Genomic DNA, 22,223 nt, shown 5'->3' on the forward strand with positions numbered 1-22,223 from the left:
GTTTGGCCTATTGATGTTAGACCTGACAGAGAGCACTTGGGATAAATAAAACCACCTGCGACAGAGTGTCTGGAGCAACCAAACCCTTCAGCACGTGTGAACAGGCGCTCAAGGTCAGGTGCCAAGGGCTCGCAAGGTGGAGGGAGGAGGGGACCTCTCAGGACAAGCATCCCTGGAGCACAGGCCCAGGGTGATCGTCATGTTGGTGAGAGGGCGTTGAAAATGAAGGTGGCTGTGCAAAGTTGCAACGGGAGAGGGTAGCTTTCTCTTTCTTACTGAAGCATCTTCTGAATGTCCACTGTTTTGAGCTTGGCAGGTAACACCTATTTTCTAGTTCCCATCATTCAGTCAAATCACCAGGGCTTCCATGAGCTAAACTCCCTGACTGTGTCTGCTGTTCCTGGTACCGCATCATTCTCTGTGGGGGAAACAGGATCTGGGTAGGAACTAGCTCTGTGTAGCAAGGCAGTAGATTAGAAGCAAGTTCTGTCTGAGAGGACCTACATGAGAAATAATCACAGAGGAAAGGGTGAGAAGAAACTCTCAGGACAAAAACATTTAGTGCATGAACCAAGCACTTCGCACACTTTTGGAGCCCTGAAGGCACCATGTCCTTTGCAGAGGGACTGCATGGATCAAGCAACACTTTTTTTTTTTTTTTTTTTTTTTTTTTTTTTGCCGTACGCGGGCCTCTCACTGCTGTGGCCCCTCCCGTTGCGGAGTACAGGCTCCGGACGCGCAGGCTCAGCGGCCATGGCTCACGGGCCCAGCCGCTCCACGGTATGTGGGATCTTCCCGGACTGGGGCACGAACCCGTATCCCCTGCATTGGCAGGCGGACTCTCAACCACTGCGCCACCAGGGAAGCCCCAAGCAGCACTTTGTTTGGAAAATTCAGATCGACAGCCTGCTTTCAAACTTGGAGCCAGGTGCCTGCTGGTGTAGAATGTCTGCCCGCTGCTACCTACAGGTGATTTGCATGGGTGGTTCCTGCCCCTGGGTGGGTCCTCGGTGCTCTCTCCATGACTCTGGGTGACTCTATTCAAGAAGATCCCCAAAGCATAAAAGGAGAACAGGACTAATGGGCTGCAGGTCATGTGGTTTGGAGAGAGCCTGGTGACCTAGGGCAGTGGTTCTCTCTCTCTCTTTTTTTTCCCCATTCTCCTTTATTCCACAAACGCCTAGTTACAAGTTGCATAAATCAAAAAATAAAGGCAGAGAAGGGTGTGGGGAAGAGTTTTGTGATGTGTAGGGGGTGGGAAGGGAGGAAGGGGTGGAAACCTGTCCTCTCCCTGCATCCACACACGGCCCTGGACTAGGGCTATGGCCCCTGCAGTGGGGAATCTGAGGATGAACTAGGCAAAGAGTAGCTGAAGGATGGAGGAGGCCTGAACCCCAGAGCTCACCCCAAAAGCCCCTTGAATGCATGGCAGGGGGAGAACGGGGAAGGTGAGGGGGTTCGAAGAGAGAGCAGCAAAATGAAACATCAAGGCAGTGGATACAGGAGAAGCGGCGTCATCATGGGAAGCAGATTAAAGAAAGAAAAAGTAGGTAAAGGGTCAGTGAAAGGCGGCGGCAGCAAGCCCTGCCCCTCGGAGCTAGACTGCTTGTGATTTCAGGAGAAGGAAGCTGGCCAGAGCCCAAGCAGAGACTGACAGGTCTCCTCTGCCCCCAGGGCAGAGGAGAGATCTTCTGGACTGCTGGGAGGCTGATGTCCTTTTCCTTGAAACAAGGCAGACAAACGCAGAACCTATGACTTTTCCTTTGAAAAGGAATTGAATTTTCCAGGGGAAGACATTTAATAAGTTTCACTCAGGAAGTGTCTGTTACCAATAAAGACTTAACAAAGTTAATTAGACTAAACAGCAATTATCGTGTCTCCTCATTGTTCAATTATCTGCTGAACTGGTGTTTCCTGATTAATTTTCTGATTAAAATGTATTAAACTAAAAAAACCAGCAAACGGGCCTTGGCAGGTTCCCAAAGAAGGAGGGAAGCTGCAGCTGGCTGTGCAGGGCAGTGGGCATCGGGGCCACTGAGGTTGGATTCCACCTTCCCAGGTAGGGGCCCAGGGCAGGTGACAGGGCGAAGGAAGGGGAGGTGGCATCCTGCCTGCCTGCATTCCCACAGACACAACTATCAGTGTCATCACTCAGAGTCTTCCCTTCCCCAAACCTGGGCTTCCTCCTGGATGGGGACGGCATCTTGGCAAATGGCACCTACCTGGAGGTGTCCTGCAGAAACCTAGGAGTCACCCTCCATCTCCCTTGCCCCCTCCTTACTGCTCAGGATGTATTATAATCATTTCCTTATAAATGTCCTTGACTGCCTTCCTAGCAAAACCTCCATCCTGGCAAGAGCCCCATCCTGGCTAACTCCACTCATTGGTCCTCCATGAACTCGCACCTCTGAGCATTGCTATAGAAACCCTATAACCCTGCTGAGCGGTGTCGCTCTGAATTCATGACCACAGACCTCAGATGGGCACTTGACACTGCCCAGCAATGCCACAACACTGCCTCCCTGTGTTCTCTTTCCCACTCGGAGACAGCAGCCTCTCTCTGCTCAAACCCCCAACCCTCCCCAACTTCCTCACTGTCAGCTCACGACCTTGCCTTATACTTCACTGAGACAGAGGAACCATCAGACAAGAACTCCTGTACCTTCCCATCACTACCTTGACATACCTCCTCCTATTGCAATGGAAGACGTGTCCCTACCCTTAACAGAGGCTGACAACTCCACGCGGCCCTGGATCCTGTTCTTTCTAACCTTCTCAAGGACTTTGTTCCTGTAAATATCCTCTCTCTTTCCTGCATCATCGGTTTCTCCCCTCTCAACTGGATCATTCCCATTAGCATACAAAATGCTGTAGTACCTCTTATCTTAAAAAAAAAAGAAAAGAAAAACTCCCTTCAAACAGCACATAGATCCTATAGTTATTCTTTTGAATGTCAGATGCACTTCACAATCATAAAAAATAAAACAAAAGTTCCTTCTCCTGATCCCACATCCCATCCCTGTGTTGCCCATTTTCCTACCATCCTTTACAGCAAAGTTTCTCAGAGGAGTTGTTTGGATTCATTGTCTTCACGCCCACATCCCCCGTTCTCTCCTCCACATACGTGAACTTGGCTTCTGTCCTCCCTAGGTCACTGAAATTGCTCTCATCGCAGCCAACACCCACACGTTGCCCAATCAGATGGCTCTTTCTCTTTCTCCTCTTACCCAAGCTCTCGGCAGCATAACCACTATCACCTGTTTCTCCCTGAAATGCTGGCCTGGTTCTTCTCCTACCTCGCCATCTACCCCTTCTCAGTCTGCCTTGGTCTCCCCTCCTCAACTCCACATTGAAACCCTAGGGTTTCTGTGCCCTCTTTCTCTCCTCTTTCTATGCTCTCTTTAGGTGATCTCGTAAGACTTGGCTGCAACACCATGGCTTTAGATACTTCCTCTAAGCTGAAGGACTCACACATTCTTATCTCCAGCCTAAATCTCTCCCTTGAGCTCCAGTGTGAATGTCCAGCTTGGAATTCCACATTTCCGCTTGGTTATCTAATAGATATTTCGAATTGAATCCATCCCAAAGTGAACAACTGATCTCCCTCCACGCCTAAACACCCCCCCAATCCCCAGTTTCTTCACATCTCAGTAAATACCCCCATTGTTTGCCCAATTACTCAAGCTGAAAACGTGGCATCTTTCTTGAGTCTGCTCCTCCTCTCCTACTCACATCTAACCAGCAAGTGTTACCTCCAAACCATATCTTTATTCCAGCCACTCCCCTCCATCTCCACTGCTACCATTCCAGGCCAAGTCATGTCTGTTCTTACCTGGACCGATGTCTCCTAACATTGGCCTCTACTCTGATTCCTATAGAGCCCTGTCCCCATAGAGCACCGTATCAGTTATCAACTGCTGTGTAACAAGTCATCCCTAACTTTTAGTGGCATAAAACAACAATCATTTTATTTGCTCACAATTCTGTGGGTCAGCAGTTTGGGCCAGACTCAGCTGGGTGGTTTTTTTGCTGGTCTGACCCAGGGCCACTCATTCCACTGCAGTCAGCTGACAGATCAGCTTGGGTTGGTTGGAGTAGGGACAGTCAGCTGGGGCATCTTTTCTCTACTCTATGTGGTCTCATCCTCCAGTAGGCTAGCCTGAGTTTCTTCACATGGTAGGGTGATTTGTGCCTGAGTCTTAATTTATAAAGATGACTGGGTGATGACATGGAGAAGTCAGTGCCATTGAAAGAATTATTTTATTTTTTTTTGCTGTACACGGGCCTCTCACTGTTGTGGCCTCTCCCGTTGTGGAGCACAGGCTCTGGACGCGCAGGCTCAGCAGCCATGGCTCACGGGCCCAGCCGCTCCGCGGCATGTGGGATCTTCCCAGACCGGGGCACGAACCCGTGTCCCCTGCATCGGCAGGCGGACTCTCAACCTCTGCGCCACCAGGGAAGCCCTGAAAGAATAATTTAAAGTTACAGTTTCATTAGAAGTGAGAGGCACAGCACTCCATGCAGGGCCACAGGGAGAAGCACCAGTGTCATTCAGGAGGCAGAAAGGAATGCAGGGAAGGCATCAGCCCCAGCCTTTATGGAATTTCTGTGGGGAGCAAGGCCGGCCTGGGCAAACAGTTTAGGATTGGCTGGTTTGAATAATTCTAGCAGGCTTTGAGGCATAGGAGCTGTCTTTACTTGTCTGGTAGCAGTTCCTGGTTGATTTAGGACCAGGGAAATATTGGCCTGGTATGAGAATTAGATAAAGGAGGCGGTTGGGGTTATGGACTTGGGACTGGTTGGTTTATAAATGAAAGTTGGGCTCACTGACAAGTTGTTTACTGTCTAGGAATTAGCCAGCCCTGGGAGGGCAGTCACTCCCCAGCCAGCAAGGCCCTCTACAGATGACTAGACCTCATAAAATATAGAAAGTAATAAATACGATTAGTACACAGGGTGGCAAGATGGTAAGGGTGGAAGGAAACTGTACAGTTTCTTTCGAGGTTTAGCTTTGGAACTCACAAACATTTCACTGCATTGATCAAAGTAAGTCATAAGCCAGCTCAGGTTCAAGGGAGATGGGGAAACAGGCTTCTCCTCTTGCTGGGGGAGTGGCAAACCACACAGCAAAGGGATGTGTATACAGGGATTGGAGGAAATTGGAGCCATATTTTGGAACATTTTACAGGCAGCCAGAATGATGTTTTAAAAGTAGGAATCAGAGAATATCGCTCTCCTATGTAAAACACTCTAATGGCTTCCTTCCTGCTGCTACTGAAATAAAAACACATGGCCCTGCAGGCCCTCATGATCTGGTCCCTGCTGACCTCTTTAGTTTTATCCATCACCCCTAGCCTTGGTTCACTGTGCTCTGGTCACACTGGCCTCTTCTCTACTTCCTGGATGCTCCTAGCTCATTCCAGCCTCAGGACCTGTCCCTCTGGAAAGCTGATCTATAGAACTTAGCCATTTTGGTTCCTTCATCCCTTTCTTAGGTTTCAGCTCAAGAATAGCAGCCCAGAAATCCATTTCGTAACCTGTTAACCAAAATCATCTTTCCCTACCTCCACCATGAAAGCCTCTCTCTAATGCATGGGTCCTGTGTTATTTTTCTTAATTATAATGGCTAATACTTACATAGTGCTTACTATGGGCCAGGCCAGTTTGAAGTCCTTTATGTATATCAACTCATTGCATCCTCACAACCATCCTGTGAGGTAGATACTATTAACACCTTCATTTTGCAGATGAGGAAACGGAGGCACAAAAAAATTCACTTGTTCAAGCTCACACATCTTTTTTTTTTTAAAAGTCTTTATTGAATTTTTTACAATATTCCTTCTGTTTTATGTTTTGATGTTTTGGCATGGCTGTGAGGCATGTGAGATCTTATCTCCCCGACCAGGGATCGAACCTGCAACCCCTGCATTAGAAGATGAAGTCTTAAGCACTGGACTGCCAGGGAAGTCCCTAAGCTCACACATCTTTAATCATGTTTGTTTTTGTTTGCTTCTTTATTTTATTATTCTTTTTTCACCCCACCATAAGTTTTACAGGGATAAGACTTTGGCTCCCTTGTTCATTGCTAAATTCCCAGTGTCTAGAATGGTGCCTACTACAGAGCAGGTGTTCCATAAATATTTGTTGAATAAATGAATAAGCCTTCCAGTCCAATTTGTTGCCAGATCCATCTATAATATTTCATAAACATCTCTTAGTTTTGGCCACATTTCTCTATTTCCACCACATAAGTAGAGATAATCTCTTATCTGGGCCCTGGTACCAGCCTATGTAGACTCAGTCTCACTTTCTCCAACCCACAGCAGAGTGAGCAAGCTGAAATAAAAAGCGAGGCAACATCCTTCTGCTTAAAAACCTCTCACAGCCTCTGATTATCATCACAACACACTGCATGCTCCTTGGAATGGCCTACATGGGCCTTCCTGATCAGGGTCCCTCTGCTTCTCTCCCAGAACTCTTAGCACCAAGTTCTCCACCGCTTCCCAGACTTGCAGACTTCTTCCCACACACATGTCCTTGGGCGGGGTGCCTTTCTTCTCTTTCTCCATGCAGACTCCTGTTCATCTTTTGAAACCCAGTTTAAATGATCCTTGTTTATATTCACAGGCACGTAGTTTGTAACTCACTTCTCCATACCACAGATATTCATCCATCTATCCATCCATCCATCCAGCAAACATTTACTGAAAACAGCCTGTGGAAGCTCAGTCTACGGTTTAGAGAAGTGCAGTAATTTTTTTTTTTTAATACTTAGCCATCTGCATGTTTGTTTCTTCCTTTACATTGAAAGCCTCATTTGCATTTTTTTTTTTTTTGCGGTATGTGAGGCTCTCACTGTTGTGGCCTCTCCTGCTGCGGAGCACAGGCTCCGGACACGCAGGCTCAGCGGCCATGGCTCACGGGTCCAGCCGCTCCGCGGCATGTGGGATCTTCCCGGACCGGGGCACGAACCCGTATCCCCAGCATTGGCAGGCGGACTCTCAACCTCTGCGCCACCAGGGAAGCCCCTCATTTGCTTTTATATCCCTAATGCCTAGCTTAATAAATGTTTGCTGAATAAATGAAGATAATTATGAAACAAACCAGCACAGACTATTGAGGGACAATTGGAGCAGGCCTAACCCAGTGTGGGAGGATCAGGGAAGGCTTCTTGGGAGAGGTGATGTCTGAGCTGAGATTTACTTTTTTCTTGCCTTTCTCCCTCAGATTGTGAGCTTCCTAATGGCAAGGGTTTTGTACCATTCATGTTTTTTTCTGGACCAGCATGTAACACAGTGCACATATTAATTAACTCAATACTCTTTTTTTCAATTTTTCTTATCGTGGGAAAATACACATAACATAAAATTTACCATCTTAACCATTTTTAAGCATACAGTTCAGTAGTATTAGGTACATTCATATTGTTGTGTGACTGTCACCACCATCCATCTTCAGAACTCTTTTAAATATTGCAAAACAAGAGATAATGTTTGAATTAATGAATGAATATTCTCTGTTTCGCTCCCTATTCCTTCATGCCTATCCCACACCCAGTATTTACAGTAGCTCAATCATTCAATTTACCCATAACACCTCTTGTCTGGAGTAAGACCTAGCCACACTATGCAAAACCAGACCACGTGACTTAGAAATCTACCAGGAAGGATCAGAGACACACTAGAACCACGTGCACTTTGCCTTTGAGCTCTTCATAATTCAGGATGTCTCCTACCCCCAGACCTGGGAGGGCTTCATCTTACCAACTCTGCCACTGAGTTGGAATTCTAGATTGGTCCCTGGCATCTGAGCCCAAGTGTTCTAATTGTAATGGGAAGGTTGATTAGTTACATACTCACCCCCTTCCCCTGCTTCCTTCCTCCCTGTGTTAACTGTGTAGGCATCTGTCTCCCCTGCCAGCTTACATGCTCCTTTGAGGCCAGAGACCATACCTTGGGCATGTTTGTATTCCCCACAGTGCCTGCCACATCACAGGCAGACATCAATAAAGGGTTGTTAAATAAATAAATAAATAACCCACTCTGAATGATTTATCCTAATTAACTCCTTGGGAATAGTTCCCTCAGAATGGATTCAATATGTGGTTTCTCACATCTTCTAAAAGGCTTACCCTTTATCTGCACCAAATTATGGTCATTCCAGGTTCTATGTCATTGGTCTCCATAAACTACCCATGCAGGTCTCTCCAACCCGAACTGTAATAACCGGCTGGGCTCTGCAAGCCGAGGGCCCTCCTGGGCTCCCAGCTTGATGCCTGGGCAGGAGTTTTGGCCTCACTGACTCCCCGAAGTGATACTGCATTGTAACTGAGATACGATAGTGTGATGGTCGTAGGCTAGGAACTCAGGAAAGCCTGAGGGTGTTCTGTGCACAGGAAGGCTTTCTTACCAGGGGCCTTGGCTGTAAACCCAGTGTGATGCATGAGTCAGCAGCCTTGGCAGTGAGGGGCCACCTCGGCCTTAGCTATGTGGGCAGCAATGACCTAAACATTTTGTCTGCTTCATTTTCTTCTGCCCAAAGCTTGGACCCCCATCTCAGCTCCTATGATTTCAGTGGGGGGACAGATTAGTCCAAAGCTTCAGAGTCAGGGAGTGGAACCAGAAGAAGGATTGAGAGAGGATTTACCTTGGTGCTTAGAGCTGAGCTCGCCTAGATCACCCAAGGCTTTTTCCCCTGGGACGTTTCCTTTGTACCCCTCTTACCTACTCTCATAGGAGAAGAGAGAACATCCATGAAATGACCACACCCATGTTTGCACAACCCCTTTAAAGCCCCATTCAGTGGGACTATGGCGGCCCTGAATTTGAACTCTGCTGAGCGACACCCCTCCTCCAGGAGATGGGGAACCAGGTGGATGGGAAGGTACAGGTTCTTTGATCTCTCCCTAGATCCCAGTATCTTCCTTCCCACCACCTCCAGGCCCTGGGCCCAATTCAGTTCTGAGGAAGGGGACTCGAAGGAACTCTAATTTAGGGTTCAGTATCTGAAGGACTCAGTCCAATCTTGGAGAGAAGCCTTCTGCTTAATCCTCAAACCAAAGCCCTCCTTTGTACCCCTGGTATCTAGGGCTTAATTTGCTCCTCCCTCCTCACCTTATGTTCTTGCCTTGTACCCCAGTCCTACTAACACTGAGGTCTTACCTGGTTCAGACCATCTTTGTAGCTATGGGATTCTGTCTCTGAGCCCTGGTCTCTGGGACCTCAATCTTCCTTACTCCCTGCCAGGTTCTTTGCATTGGCCTGTTCCACTCACCTTTGAAGCACTTATTTTTGCCTAAATCCTTTTGCAGCTGAATTTGCTTGGAAAACTGTTCATCTGTTGATTATTTGTTAGCCCTTCTCTGGATCCTGGGGCACTCCTGGCATGGGTTGACTTATTTCAGTCAGCTTCAGCTGGGCTCAACTTCTGGCCCTGGCCACATTCTAGCTGATATTCTGGGTCTTCAGGCATATCAGCCTCTCCTGGTCCCACTCAAACCCCTGCTCCCTTGTTTCCAGCTCCTCTGCTGATCGATCTTGCATGAAGACTAACTAGGTCTAGACAGAGCTGCTTGAATACTGATCATTGCTATACTGTTTAGTGTCACCCAGATGGCAGCTTAAAATAATGAAAAACTTTGGGTTTTTTCCAGCATTATTGATTTACTATCAGTCATTAGTCCCCAAAGAGAAAATATTTGAGTGGATGCAGATTAAACCATAATAGGAGAGAATAGTAATGGCCCCATGTTCAATGGAATAAAATATGATTACACTCTGTTATTTCAAATTTATGTTTAAATAATCTAATTGAATTTTTAGATGACCTGGATATATCTACTCCTGCTACGGTCGTTTTGGAGGCAAACAAGTTTTCTTTGCTGAGGACTGGTTTGCTGAGTATAAGTAAGGTTTAAGAAATGATTATTTTGTTGATTTGTGCATTCATTCATTTATTAATTATGAATGCATGTGTTTATGCATTTGTTCACTCTACCAAACACCCCTGGAATGCCCAGCATGTCCCAGACGCTGGGCTAGTTGTTGGCGATTGAGAGGTAGGTCAACAGTGGTGCCGACCTCAAGGAGCAACTGTTCCAGGAGAAGAGGCAGATTATTACAATGCAGCATGTACAGTAGGCAGCCTCTCCAGTGGCCCTCTGTGGTCCCTGACTCCTGTGTTCATACCCTTGTGTACTCTCTTCTCCTGTGTGCGGGCTGGACCTAGTGACTCACTTTTAACAAATACAGGAAAAGGGATGGGATGTTACTTTTGTGACCAGGTTACAGAAAGGCTCTGGCTTTCATCTTGGGCTGCCTTCCTCCCTCTCTCCACCTCTTGCTCTGAGGGAGGCCTGCTCTATGGATAGGCTCATGGGGAAGGAACTGATATCTCTGGCCAATAGCTAGTGAGGACCTGAGGCCTGTCAACAGCCACAGGAATGAGCTTGGAAATGGATCTTCTGAGGTCTACCCACAGCCATGTGTGTGGACTTGGAGGTGCATCCTACCCCTCTTAGCTGCAGCGTCCCGAGACACTTAGCCAGATGCTCCGAGCTAAGCCACACCCAGGTTCCTGATGCATAGACACTGTGAGGTAATGAGTGTTGTTTGCTGTCTTAAGCCACTAAGTTGTGGGGTAATTTGTTATGCAGCGATAGGTAACTAATACAACATGATGCTTTGCTCAAGAGATAAAGTATGTGTTGTAGGAGTACCGAGGTAGGAGTGATTAAATCTGCATGGAGAAGTTGGGCAAGTTTTCCCTGTGACTGGAATGGTCCTCTAGCTAGAGATGGGTACAGATAATTTGTGGTGATTCATCCTCCTCATCTCCTTTCTTTTATCACCACTGCACAATCTCCCAGCTCCTCCCCGAGAGTTCTTCTCGCCTTGCGAAGTAACCTGGCCATGTCATTCCATAGATCCGGGCTAACGCACTATTGGTAATGGACTAAGAGAGATGCTTCTCTTCCCACACCTCTTTCAGCCACAGCAGGCTGGCCCTGTCCTGGCTTTCTCAACTGGATCCCAATCCTGGCTGCTTCTCCTCTAAAACGGGCCTCAGACATTTCATCTTTCATTTACTAAGTCTCTGCACATCTCCCTGTGCCCTCCTCAATTAAAAATGGCACAAAAGTAAAGGAGACACATAGCTCTTTGAAAAAGCTTCTGGATCCAAACTTCTTAATGAAGACAGAATATAAAGGGCCTGTCTTATCTCTCCAATGCGACTCCCATGTGCTGTAATCAAACAGAATTAAATTAAAAGCAATCAAGTGGTGAGTTGGCATGGGGGCCTGCGGCACCAGTCTTTAATCTTAGCCATGTGAGTGCTGTCCCCGAGGGGTTGGGGCTGCAGGCAGCAGAGCGGGGTGGGCCCAGCGCTGGGAGGGAAAACCAGCTCACCCAACAAGCCTGCATTGCTGGAGCATGACCAGTGCTGATGGAGCAAGTTGGATCCGACTCAGAGAAGCATTTCTGCATTGTTCTGGGTGAAGGGTCTAGACTAATTTCTCAACCTCTCAGGCTATCGACATTTGGGGTTGGATACTTCTTTGTGGTGGGGGGCTGTGCTGTGTATTGTAGGGTGCTCTATCCATTAGATGCCACTAGTACCTCCCTAACTATGTAGATCAAGAATATCTCCAGACGTTACCGAAAGTCTCCTGGGGTGGGGTGGGGAGAGCAAAATTTCCCCCAGTTGAGACCCACTGGGCCAGACTAGAGTTCCCTTCAATAAAGGTGCATTGAGCCAGCTGGACAAGGACACCTTTCAGTCACTGTGGACCCTGGGGCACTAGGGTAGCTAAATGATGACAAAAATTCTCTGGCCTGCTGTCACTTGGGAAATACTGTTATCCAGGTGGGGTCCAAGAGCCAGTTGCATGGAGGCAGGCAACGTGAAGCCTTGAGTCTAAAGAGGGATGATCCCCCTTTAGACTGACATAAGATGCAGGAAATCCTTCCCACGGTCAATATTTTATAGTCATTGCCAAGAATTGCACACTCTCCTTAATGTCAGTCATCTTCTGATACTGTGATATTTCCCAATACACAGCAGTGGGTAGGGGTGATGGGGTCGTGGTGGTGGAACATCAGGGGACTTTCATGCGCAATTTGGTGATGTTGGTTTTCACTGGTCCCCTTCTGTCTCTTTGCTTACAAACATCTCATGAGATCTTGGGATTTTTTGCACCTGTCACACCTGAAGGATATGAGCTTTGTTAGACTTTTTCCATACCAAGGGTATGACCTGGACAGTCCCTTATTGGTCCAGCAGTAGTAAATTAAGTGAATGAAATCATATATAAGAACCAGGGGGGAAGAGGAAAGCAGAGTAAGGTACCAAGGGAGTGCAGGCTTTCACCCAGTGGCCCCGTTTATTAGATAAAGAAAGACAGAGAGTTGAAACATTGCTTAATGCAGGATGGCAGGGGCTGCAGCATTGCTGGTTGTAAAGAACAAAGGAGGAGGAGTTTTCGCTCAAGCTTTTTGGTGCTGCTTCAGTGGAGTCTATTACAGCTTCCCCCTTCTCATCGATTATCTGTCTTCTTAAGCCTCCCCATCAGACTGGATACTTGCTGGATGGGGAGGTGTAAGACCATCTTTCCTGGATAGGGACAGAAGGAATGGGTGACTTTGAAAGTGGTGGGGAGACTGTTTTCAGAACCTCCATTTTGTGCCGCGTACAGTGTTCCTACTTCATATTCTCTAAACGGCCCTGAGAGGGGGCTGTCATTACCCTCTTTTATGGCAAAGGAAACGGAAGCAACTAGGCAGTGGCTGAGCTGGGATTCAAATCCAGTCTGCTGACTCTCAAGTTTATGGTTTTCCCCCTCTATCAGCTCCTTTCCTTATGCTCATGGGATAGGCTTAAGGACGTGGGGTCTCAGAGCTTTTAGGACAAGGGCTGATGATGGGCAGGTGGTGTCAAGGGATCCCAAATCCACAGGAAGCAGGGACAGGCTCAAGCTTCAGGCTCTGACCGACCTCTGGTCATTTCCAGGGTTCCTTGGGGGTCAGCGTTTCAGTGCAAAACTGGGGTGCATTTTAAAGAACAATTGGGCTGACACCTTTGCCCTTCCTGGCACTTCCCTGGGTCATACTGCCACACCTCACCTGTGACTTATATTTCCAGAAAGGTCCTTGTCTTAGTCCATTTGGGCTGCTTTAACAAACTACCACAGGGCTTCCCTGGTGGCAGTGATTAAGAATCTGCCTGCCAATGCAGGGGACGTGTGTTCGAGCCCCGGTCTGGGAAGATCCCACATGCCGCAGGGCAACTAAGCCCATGCGCCACAACTACTGAACCTGCACTCTAGAGCCCGCGAGCCACAACTACTGAGCCCGCCTGTTGCAACTACTGAAGCCTGCGTGCCTAGAGCCCGTGCTCCGCAACAAGAGAAGCCACTGCAATGAGAAGCCTGTGCATCACAACAAAGAGTAGCCCCCGCGCAGCAATGAAGACCCAACACAGCCAAAAAAACCAAACCAAACCAAACCAAAACAAAGAAACTATCATAGACTGCATGGCTTATAAACAACAGAAATGTATTTCTCACAGTTCTGGAGGCTGGGAAGTCCAAGATTAAAGTGCCAACAGATTTGGTGTATGGTTCATGGATGGCGGTCTTCTCGATGTGTCCTCACGTGGCAGAAGGGCTGAGAGAGCTCTCTGAGGTCTCTTTTATAAGGGCACTAATCACATTTATGAGGACTCTGCCTTCACGACCTACTCACTTTCCAAAGACCCCAAATCCAAATGCTACCACATTGAGGATTAAGTTTCCACATGTGAATTTTGAGGTGACACAGACATCCAGTCTCTAGTCACCCTCTTGCTCAAGAGTTACCCCTATCGTGCCCTTCTCTGGTCAGGCCTCAAAAGATATGCTCATGTTTTAATCACAGAACCTGTGAATGTGACCTTATTTGGAAAAAGTATCTTTGCAGATGTAAATAAGGATCTTGAGATGAGCTCATCCTGGATGATCTGGGTGGGCCATAATCCAGTGACTAGTGTCCATGTAAGAGACAGAAGAAGAGAAGACATGGGGAGAGAAGAGGAGAAGGCCATGTGAAGACGGAGGCAGAGAGTGGAGTGATGCAGCCACAAGCCAAGGAATGCTTACAGCTACCCGAAGCTGGAAGGGGCAAGGACAGATTCTCCCCTTGAGACTTTGGAGGGCCTGTGGCCCTACCAACACCTTGATTTTGAACTTGTGGCCTCCATAACGATGACAGAATAAATTTCTATTGTTTTAAGCCACTAAATTTGTGGTAATTTGTTACAGCAGCTCCTGGAAATGAATACAGGGACTCAAGGGTTAAGTGTGAAGACATTGACACTTACTGGGGCTCCATCTGCCCCCACTGTCGGGATGCCCAGTGCACGTGTGGCCTCCAGTTGCAATGACAGAGCCTTGGTGCCCTGGAGAAATGCAAAAGCCATTCACTGTGGCTCAGTAAAAAATATAAGAGTATATGGGTAGGAAGCTATTTTGTAGTAACCAAGAGAGACATGATAGAAAGATGGAGAAAGTATGTGCTCTGAGAGATGCTGAGGGGTTAGAATAGGCAGGACTTGGTGATCCATATGGTGTTATGGGCCAGGGAGGGAGAGGAGCCCTAGGTTTCTGGCTTGTGTACTTGAGTAAATGCCGGTTCCCTCCACTCAGGGAACATGGGGAAGGTTCGCATCTTCTCTTTCACATTCCCGTGTCTCCATCATGCTCTGCCCTTTACCTCTAATTCCAAAGTGACCCTTTTACTGGGAGGGCTGTTCCCACTTGGTCAAGGCGGCACATCTAGGAGAAGAGTTAGTACCCCTGGGAGCCAGCCAAGCTGCCAGGGATTTCAAGCTCACAGTGCTGGACCTGTTGACTGTTGAAGCTCTCCAGGCATTTGAATTTTTAATGTGTCACCAAGATCTCACTGCTAGTGGCCTATTTCCATGAAAGTCATCACAGAAATTGTTGTTTTAATCAGATCAATTAAATTAAGGTTCCCTCTCCATGTCCTAGAGAGACTGGAGGTCAGTGACTCCAAAAACCAGACCTGGCTAATGACTTTCAGATCCAAACACCCCTCCATGCAGCAGCAAGGTGATTAACCGACGTTGATGACTTTTGTTCCACTTAAGTTGACAAATGAAAACAGAAGCAGCTTTTGGGTCTGGGGCAGGAGCAGAATCGAATCACTAGCTTGTGTTGAGAGTAAAAACAGAATTACAGGACTGAATGGGGCTGCCCACTGCCACTCACTACCCCACATACTCCCCTGTGTTCTTCTGCCAGGGCTCCTTTATTTCCCCAGGCTGCCTTCCAAGTCCAGTTACTTGTCACCTGTCACCTGGGTCACCCTGAAGTCTCCGAAGTGGTCCTCTGTCTTTCCCTCCATTTTGACCCCTCCTGCACATCACCCATGGAATGTTCTCTTTCAAGCCCCAGGTAATTATGGTTCTATCCAACATCCTATTGCCTGCGGGCCCAACGCCAAAGTCTTTAGCCTGATAGTCTTATGCATCAGTCTTTCCCTTGTCTTTTGCCCTCAGCTTCCCTACACCTGCCAGGGCTGACACTCTGCCAGAACCTGTCCAAGACTTGTTTATTGCCATCTTTGTCTTTGTTAGATGTCTCTGCTTGGGATATCTTCCTGTTTCCTCTCCACCCAAGCTTTGAGAGACTTTGTAGTATATTCATTAAATGTGTAGACCTTGAGTTAGACTCCTTGGGTTCACATCCTACCTCTGTCACTTACATGAAATAAAATATATAAAGCTCTCAGCACAGAGCCTGATATGAAATAAGTGCTCCATAATGCAGGCTGTGACAGTATTTACTACCTCCATGCATCATTTTCTTCAAGTGTCACTATTCACTTCTTCTTTTCTTAAATTTTAATTTATTATCTAATTTTTAAATTAATTTTTATTGGAGTGTATTTGTTTTACAATGTTGTGTTAGCTTCTACTGCACAGCAAAGTGAATCAGCCGTACATATACATATATCCCAGTATTCATTTCTTTCAAAAAGTCTTTCTTGAGGAACATCAGTGTAGCCCTCCCTGACCCTGCTCACTCACAGGTGATAAAACCTCACCTGGTGAATCCCATCAGAGTCTTTTCAGACTGTCTGACCCAATGGGTGGGCCTGGGATGACTAGTGCTTTCTGCCTAATTTTGTCTCAGTATGCAATATGTTTCGCTAGTTTCCACTGAACAGGGCTGAATCAAAGCTTTCCTTAACATCAATCATGTACCATCCATCTATCCATCCACCTAACAATCGATTCACTCAATCATTCAGCAATATTTTGAACACCTATTATGTGCCAGGCACTGTGCTTGGTGTTGGGTATACCAGGCTGGACAAGACAGACTCTGTCCCACCTTCACAAAATCATTGTCTAGGTGGGAGACAGACACTTATGCAGGCAGCTATGATACAGAGAGGCAAGCATTCGGATTAGGAAAGTACAGGGTGCTGAGATAACCTAAAAGCCTGAAGGGGAATCTCTTAACTCTTCCTTAGAAGATCAGGGATGACTTCCCAGAGGAAGCAAGGTCTAAACAGAGACTCAAAGAATGAGCAAAATTTAGCCAGGTGAAAGGGAATTACAGGTAAAGAGTGTTTCCGTTGAGGAAACTGTATGTGAAAAGATACAGAGGGGAAAGAGGGAATAGTGTATTGGAAAGCTGGATGGAGAGGGAGAGAGAGAGAGAGAGAGAGAGAGAGAGAGAGAGAGAGAGAGAGAGAGAGAGAGAGAGAGAGAGAGAGAGAGAGAGAGCGCATGCACATTGGAGGTGGAAGTGTGAGATGAGGCTGGAGAGGCAGCAGGGGCCAAGATATGCAGGGACTTATATATACTGTCTTTAGAAGGTTGGGCTTGCACATCATAGGCATGCAATAAATTTTTTTTGAGAAAGTGAGTGGGAGTGTTTCAGTGGGGGAATGGCATGATCAGATTTATAATTTAGAAAAATCACACTGGCTGCGGTGTGGAGAACGGAGGGAGGCTGGTTTGTCACCGCCACGACAGAGAGTCGGCCTCACTTCTCTTCCCAAGCATCCCACTTCTCACCTGTGCTGGACCCTCTGCCTAGTTCTTGTCAGGCCCCCTGCTGGGGGCTGGACTCTGTCTCTTATTCTCAGCTCTTGACTCAGGTCTTGCTCAAAATGGATAAGTGACCTGGAACGAGGGTCCTGCCACTCCAGGGTTAGTCTCTACCTATAGGGCGTCTCTGTTCACTGGATTGGTCTCTTGCACACTGAAATTCTTGGCTACTGGTCTGGCCCAAGCTGGAGATGGCCCCACATCTTTGGACAATACAGTTTGGACCTTTTAGTATCACTTCGTGGGTAGCAACAATTTCATTCACTCATTAATTTGTCTCAAGCATTTACCAATTATACACTATGTCTGCAAGGATGTATCCCAATGGATACATCAGTGATAAGCAAAGCCAATATGGTTCTAGAGATGAATCTTAAAAATAAATTGTTCTGTGATATGAAAAAGATTAAGGTTCCAACTTTGAGGGTAATAAGGGGAACTCACCTGCTGTCTTCCTCTTGCTCCTCCAGGCACTCCCTCCACCCTTCTTACCCTGGTCTCTGCCCTGGCAGGCTGACCTGGATGGACCACGTCGATGGGCTCTCTTGTCCTCTGCTTCTAGTGGGTTCTGGCAAAGGAGATCTCCAGCAGGATATTAGAGAGGAGGATGAGGTTGGGGTATTGGTTCTCCTAGCTTCTCTGTGCAGAATCCCCCTGGGCTGGCTGCAGCCACTGTCCTGCTCCTTCATCCTTCTGGCCGAGTGTTGTTTCTGCTCTGTCCCTGTGATATCCCTTTGTCCTGCTCCGTGCCTTTATAAATACTCCTTTTATTAAGCCTCCTTGAATTATCCTTATGTGAGTGTGCCATTGTTTCCCGCCAGGACCCCGACGGATACAGATGGCAACAGAAAGCCTTTCTGAGGAAGTGACATTTAAGCTAGACTTGTAGGATGAGGGGGAGCCAGCCATGTGAAGAACGGAGGAGGAATGAGGCTCCAGGCAGAAGGAAGTCGCATGTGAAACTCTGAGGTGGAAAAGAGCTCGTCCTCATGTTCAAGGAGCAGAAGAGAGAGAAGGGCAGTGTGTCTAGGGCACAACAACAGGGGAAAAGGGCATGAGATAAGGTTTAAGAGTAGGCTGAGGGTAGAGCATCAGGAGCTTTGCAGACTGTTTAAGGTATCTGACTTTCACCTTGACCACAGCCAGACAGGCAAGGAAGTTCTCAATGTACCTCCTGGTCACCACTCCCCTCGTGGTAACACTTACCAGAGATAAACATAGTGATAATGAACATTACTCAGTACGTTCCAGGCATTGGTCTAAGTGCTTCGGTGCACTGATTCATTTAATCAACAACTCTGTGGGGAAGGTATTGTTAGCATCCACATTTCACAGATAAAGAAACTGAGGTTCAGAGAGATTGAGTAACTTACCCCAATGCCACAGCTAGTCAATGGAACAGCTGGGATTTGAAATCGGACCATCTGGGGCCAGGGCTTTGCTCTTAATCACTTTGCTATAACTCTATTAAACTCATGATTGCTAAGTCCTCAGCCCCCACTGGTCCCTTATCTTACATGCCTCACATGTGTAGTGGTTTCCTGTATCTATCCATCATTTCTAGTGGTTTCCTGTATCTGTCAATTGTTTAATTAATGATGCATATTTATTCTGCCTTCTCAAATCTATCATGGACTCGTTAAAGACCTTGGTGGAGTCTTTTAATTCTCCACTACCCATAGAACCTCGTAGAGTGGGGAGCACAAAGAAGTACTCAATAAGTGCACTTTGAATGCTTGATTTAAATTAAACAGTGGGTGTAAAGTAATAGTGCCTGGAAAATAGAAGGTGTTTAACAGATGGAGTCTGTCACTGGCACTTATAAGAAGGAAGCGAGAGGGAAGGAAGTTAGTTTCCTAGGCAATTGTTAACCCCAGATCAAACATGAGATCATTGGATCACCACACTAGGTCATCTCCATGGTGCCTGCAGTGCAGGATCTTGTTTGAGTCCAGGACACTGAAGAGTAAATTAGGAGAAAACAGGATTGTTCTCCTAGATGTCAACTTAACGTGACTCTTCTTTCAATAACCCAAAATATATTTACAAGTTTGAGGAACCTCTTTATGTTCCAGCTGCATCCCCTCTTGGGATGATAAGCTCTACAAGCTTGCTCCCTGCTGAGTGAAGGCACACTTTCTTTTATTGATCCTGAATTTACCTCCTGCAAATTTCAATTTCCAAGGTTCCTCCCCTTCCCATTCCTTTATCTTCTGCTAAAACGAGAACCTGGGGATAGATAAGCAGTTTCCTACATTCTGCGCCAGCCTTGCATCAACCCTATTGTTCATCCCAAGAGATCTGAAGATTTTCTCTGTTCTCATTTTCCTCCTAACATTTCCTTTCATCTCTTTGGCATGATGGAGATAGTAGAATGGCCTTCTAAAAAGAACTTTCCTAAAAACGAAGGCAACCCGGATAAGAAAGAAGCAGAAAGTACAGTGCTTAACCCCCCGCAACTGAAGCAGAGAGGCACCTCCCCAGGCCTCTGGTTCCCAGGCACCAAAAACACTGCGTTTATTTTCTAAGTGATTGGCTTGCTGATTTCCACCTGATTTCTTGCCTGTCTTTTGGCCAGGTGGTTGGTTGCCAGGGATCTTGTTGTTTTCTTGAGTCACAAAGGCTTGTCTGCCATCTTGTCTCCAAGCAAGACATTTTGACAGAGGTGACATTTTGTTCATCCATGTTGATGTTACCATGTCAAGGTGGCTACATCAAATGTAAGAAAAGTATATTCTTAATGACCAGGTAGTTTGAAATCCGGATATCTTTGAACCCTCTGACCCATGTATCTCTCTCCTTCTTGGAATTGTGCCCCTTTCCTGAGCCTTACTCCATCTGAGTTCTACCCCAGAACTCTGCCTCTAGGCCAACGGTCCATCTCCAGGAAATCCGCCTTGTGTGGGTGCAGGAGGAGGAGTCACGTCGTCAAGCTGTGCCTCTCAGAGGGTGTGAGTAGGGTAGGCAATGAAGTAAGTCTTGTTGGGGGCCGGGTTGTAAGTTTCACATATTACTTGGTGAAAAACAGAAAGGCTAATTTTTTTTTTTTTTTTGGTGACATGAGGATGTCACCAGCTTCTAAATGACTGCATCCAAGTGCCCATATTAAAATTTCATTTGTCGTGGAAACTGTGGTTCTCAACACTGGTTGCATTTTAGATTCCTGTGGGAGTTTTTAAAAAGATCAAACAAAGCAGTGTCTGCCTTCCCCTGTCTCCTGCTCCCTGCCCTCTGCCCTCAATCTAGGTAAGTCAGAATCTTTGGGGGTGGGGACCAAGCATTATGGGTAAAGGGTAAAGTACTGCTGTCTTGATCAAGTGTACAGACTTGCAACACGCACAGGCTGTCTCTCTCAGTCTGTCTTTTTCAGAATGTCTACAGCTCCAGTGACAGTCAATGAGTGGGGCTGAGGCCATGCTGAAGACTTATCCAGGAGAATATTGATTCTGGGCCCTGATCAATATCTTCCGTATTGGGTTTTTGTTTTTAATTTCTTTATTGTATTTTTAGTATCCAGTTCCATTTTCTGGAACTGACTGGTTTATGGTTCCTGATAGGAATTCATGCCTGGTTGATGCCTGAGTTACAAGTCTCACTCAAATTTATTTATTACTTCACTCATTTATTTGTTCACTCAATCACTCATCCTCTAATTCACTTATTCTCTCCTCCACTCATTCATTCATTCATTCATCCATTCCACTGCCCATCCTGTCTGTCTATTTATCCATTTATTTACTCATTGGTTCATTCACTGATTCCTTCCTCTCATTTATTCAGTTGCTCATTAGTTCATCCATTTGTCCATCCATGTATTCTCTCGGTCATTTGCTCATACATTCATTATTTGTTGATTTATCCACTTTCAGCCATTTTCTGACACTTTAGAGACTAAGGCTCCTGAGCCTGGCTCTGGGGAAACACAGATGAATGCACAGGCAGCAGGGTTGTATTTGGAGGCTGGACTTATTCACACTCTGGGCCCAGAGAATCCTGGCCTTTTGCTCTCCTTTGTTTTTGTTTTAATTGAAGTATAACATTGATCTACAATGTTGTGCCAATCTCTGCTGTTCAGCAAAGTGACTTAGTTTTACATGTATATACATTCTTTTTTAATATTCATTTACGTTATGGTTTATCCCAGGAGATTGGATATAGTTCCCTGTGCTGTACATTAGGCCCTTGTTGTCCATCCATTCTAAATGTAATAGTGTGCCTCTACCAACCCCAAATTCCCAGTCCACCCCCCCGCCCCACTCCCTTGGCAACCACAAATCTTATCTCTATGTCTCTTTTGCTCTCCTTTGTGATCAGACATAATGACTTTTGGTGGCAAACTTTTCATGACCCTACTGGAAAGTCTTTATAGTCTAGGGGCTCTCCCAGGACTGGACCAGAAGTTCTCCTTTGGACACAGGAAATGGCTGTGTAGCACTAGCTGGTGGGGAGTGATGGGTAGAGATGGGGGTGACATTTAGTGTTCCTGACTTAGGATAAATCAGCTGCTTAAAGCTATGACTTCTTAAAATGGAACTTCCTTTTAAATAGTAATGAAGAAAACAGGAGAAAACATAATATAAGGGAATAAAATAGTCTAAAAATGACACAATACAAGGAAAATAGAGAAAGAACAAAAGAAAACTGCTGTAGTAAACACAGTATAGAAGATAACACAGGTACGAACCTCCAAGGGACCAACGGGACCCGGTGGGTGAATTAAGCATTACAAACCTGGTGGCAGGTGAGAGACAAGGTGTGCTATCCTTTAGAAGGGCAGAGATGTAGATTGGAGTTCCCTTCCGTGCTCTGTGGTTAGAAAATCTGGCTGAGAGTTCTTGGGAGAAAGGTTCTACTCTTAATGCATGCCTTTGAAAGAGACATTTATTTATTCATTCAACAAATAATTGTAGAGCATGTGGTCCACTGCCTCCTTGCAGTTTACCTTATAGTGGAAAAGACAGACACTTGGACAAGTAGTGACACACAGGGGTGATGAGTGTTATGAAGCAGAATATACGGGAGCTATGGGCATGTCTACTGGGAGAAACTAGTCTAAGTGGTTGGGGAAGGTACCTGGAAAATGTGGAGGTCCAAGCATAACTTGA

The 22,223-nt window shown here is 46.4% G+C and overlaps 1 pseudogene across 1 annotated transcript in view; it reads left to right on the forward strand.

Moving 5' to 3' along the window:
• The window catches only part of LOC309974931 (traB domain-containing protein-like), a 90,689-nt pseudogene that overhangs the window by 11,717 nt on the left and 56,749 nt on the right, over window positions 1-22,223 (forward strand). The gene's annotated exons all lie outside the window — the stretch shown is intronic.

The sequence above is a fragment of the Leucopleurus acutus genome (assembly GCF_964270905.1).
Source record: "Leucopleurus acutus genome assembly, chromosome: 2".
Lineage (NCBI taxonomy): Eukaryota > Metazoa > Chordata > Mammalia > Artiodactyla > Delphinidae > Leucopleurus > Leucopleurus acutus.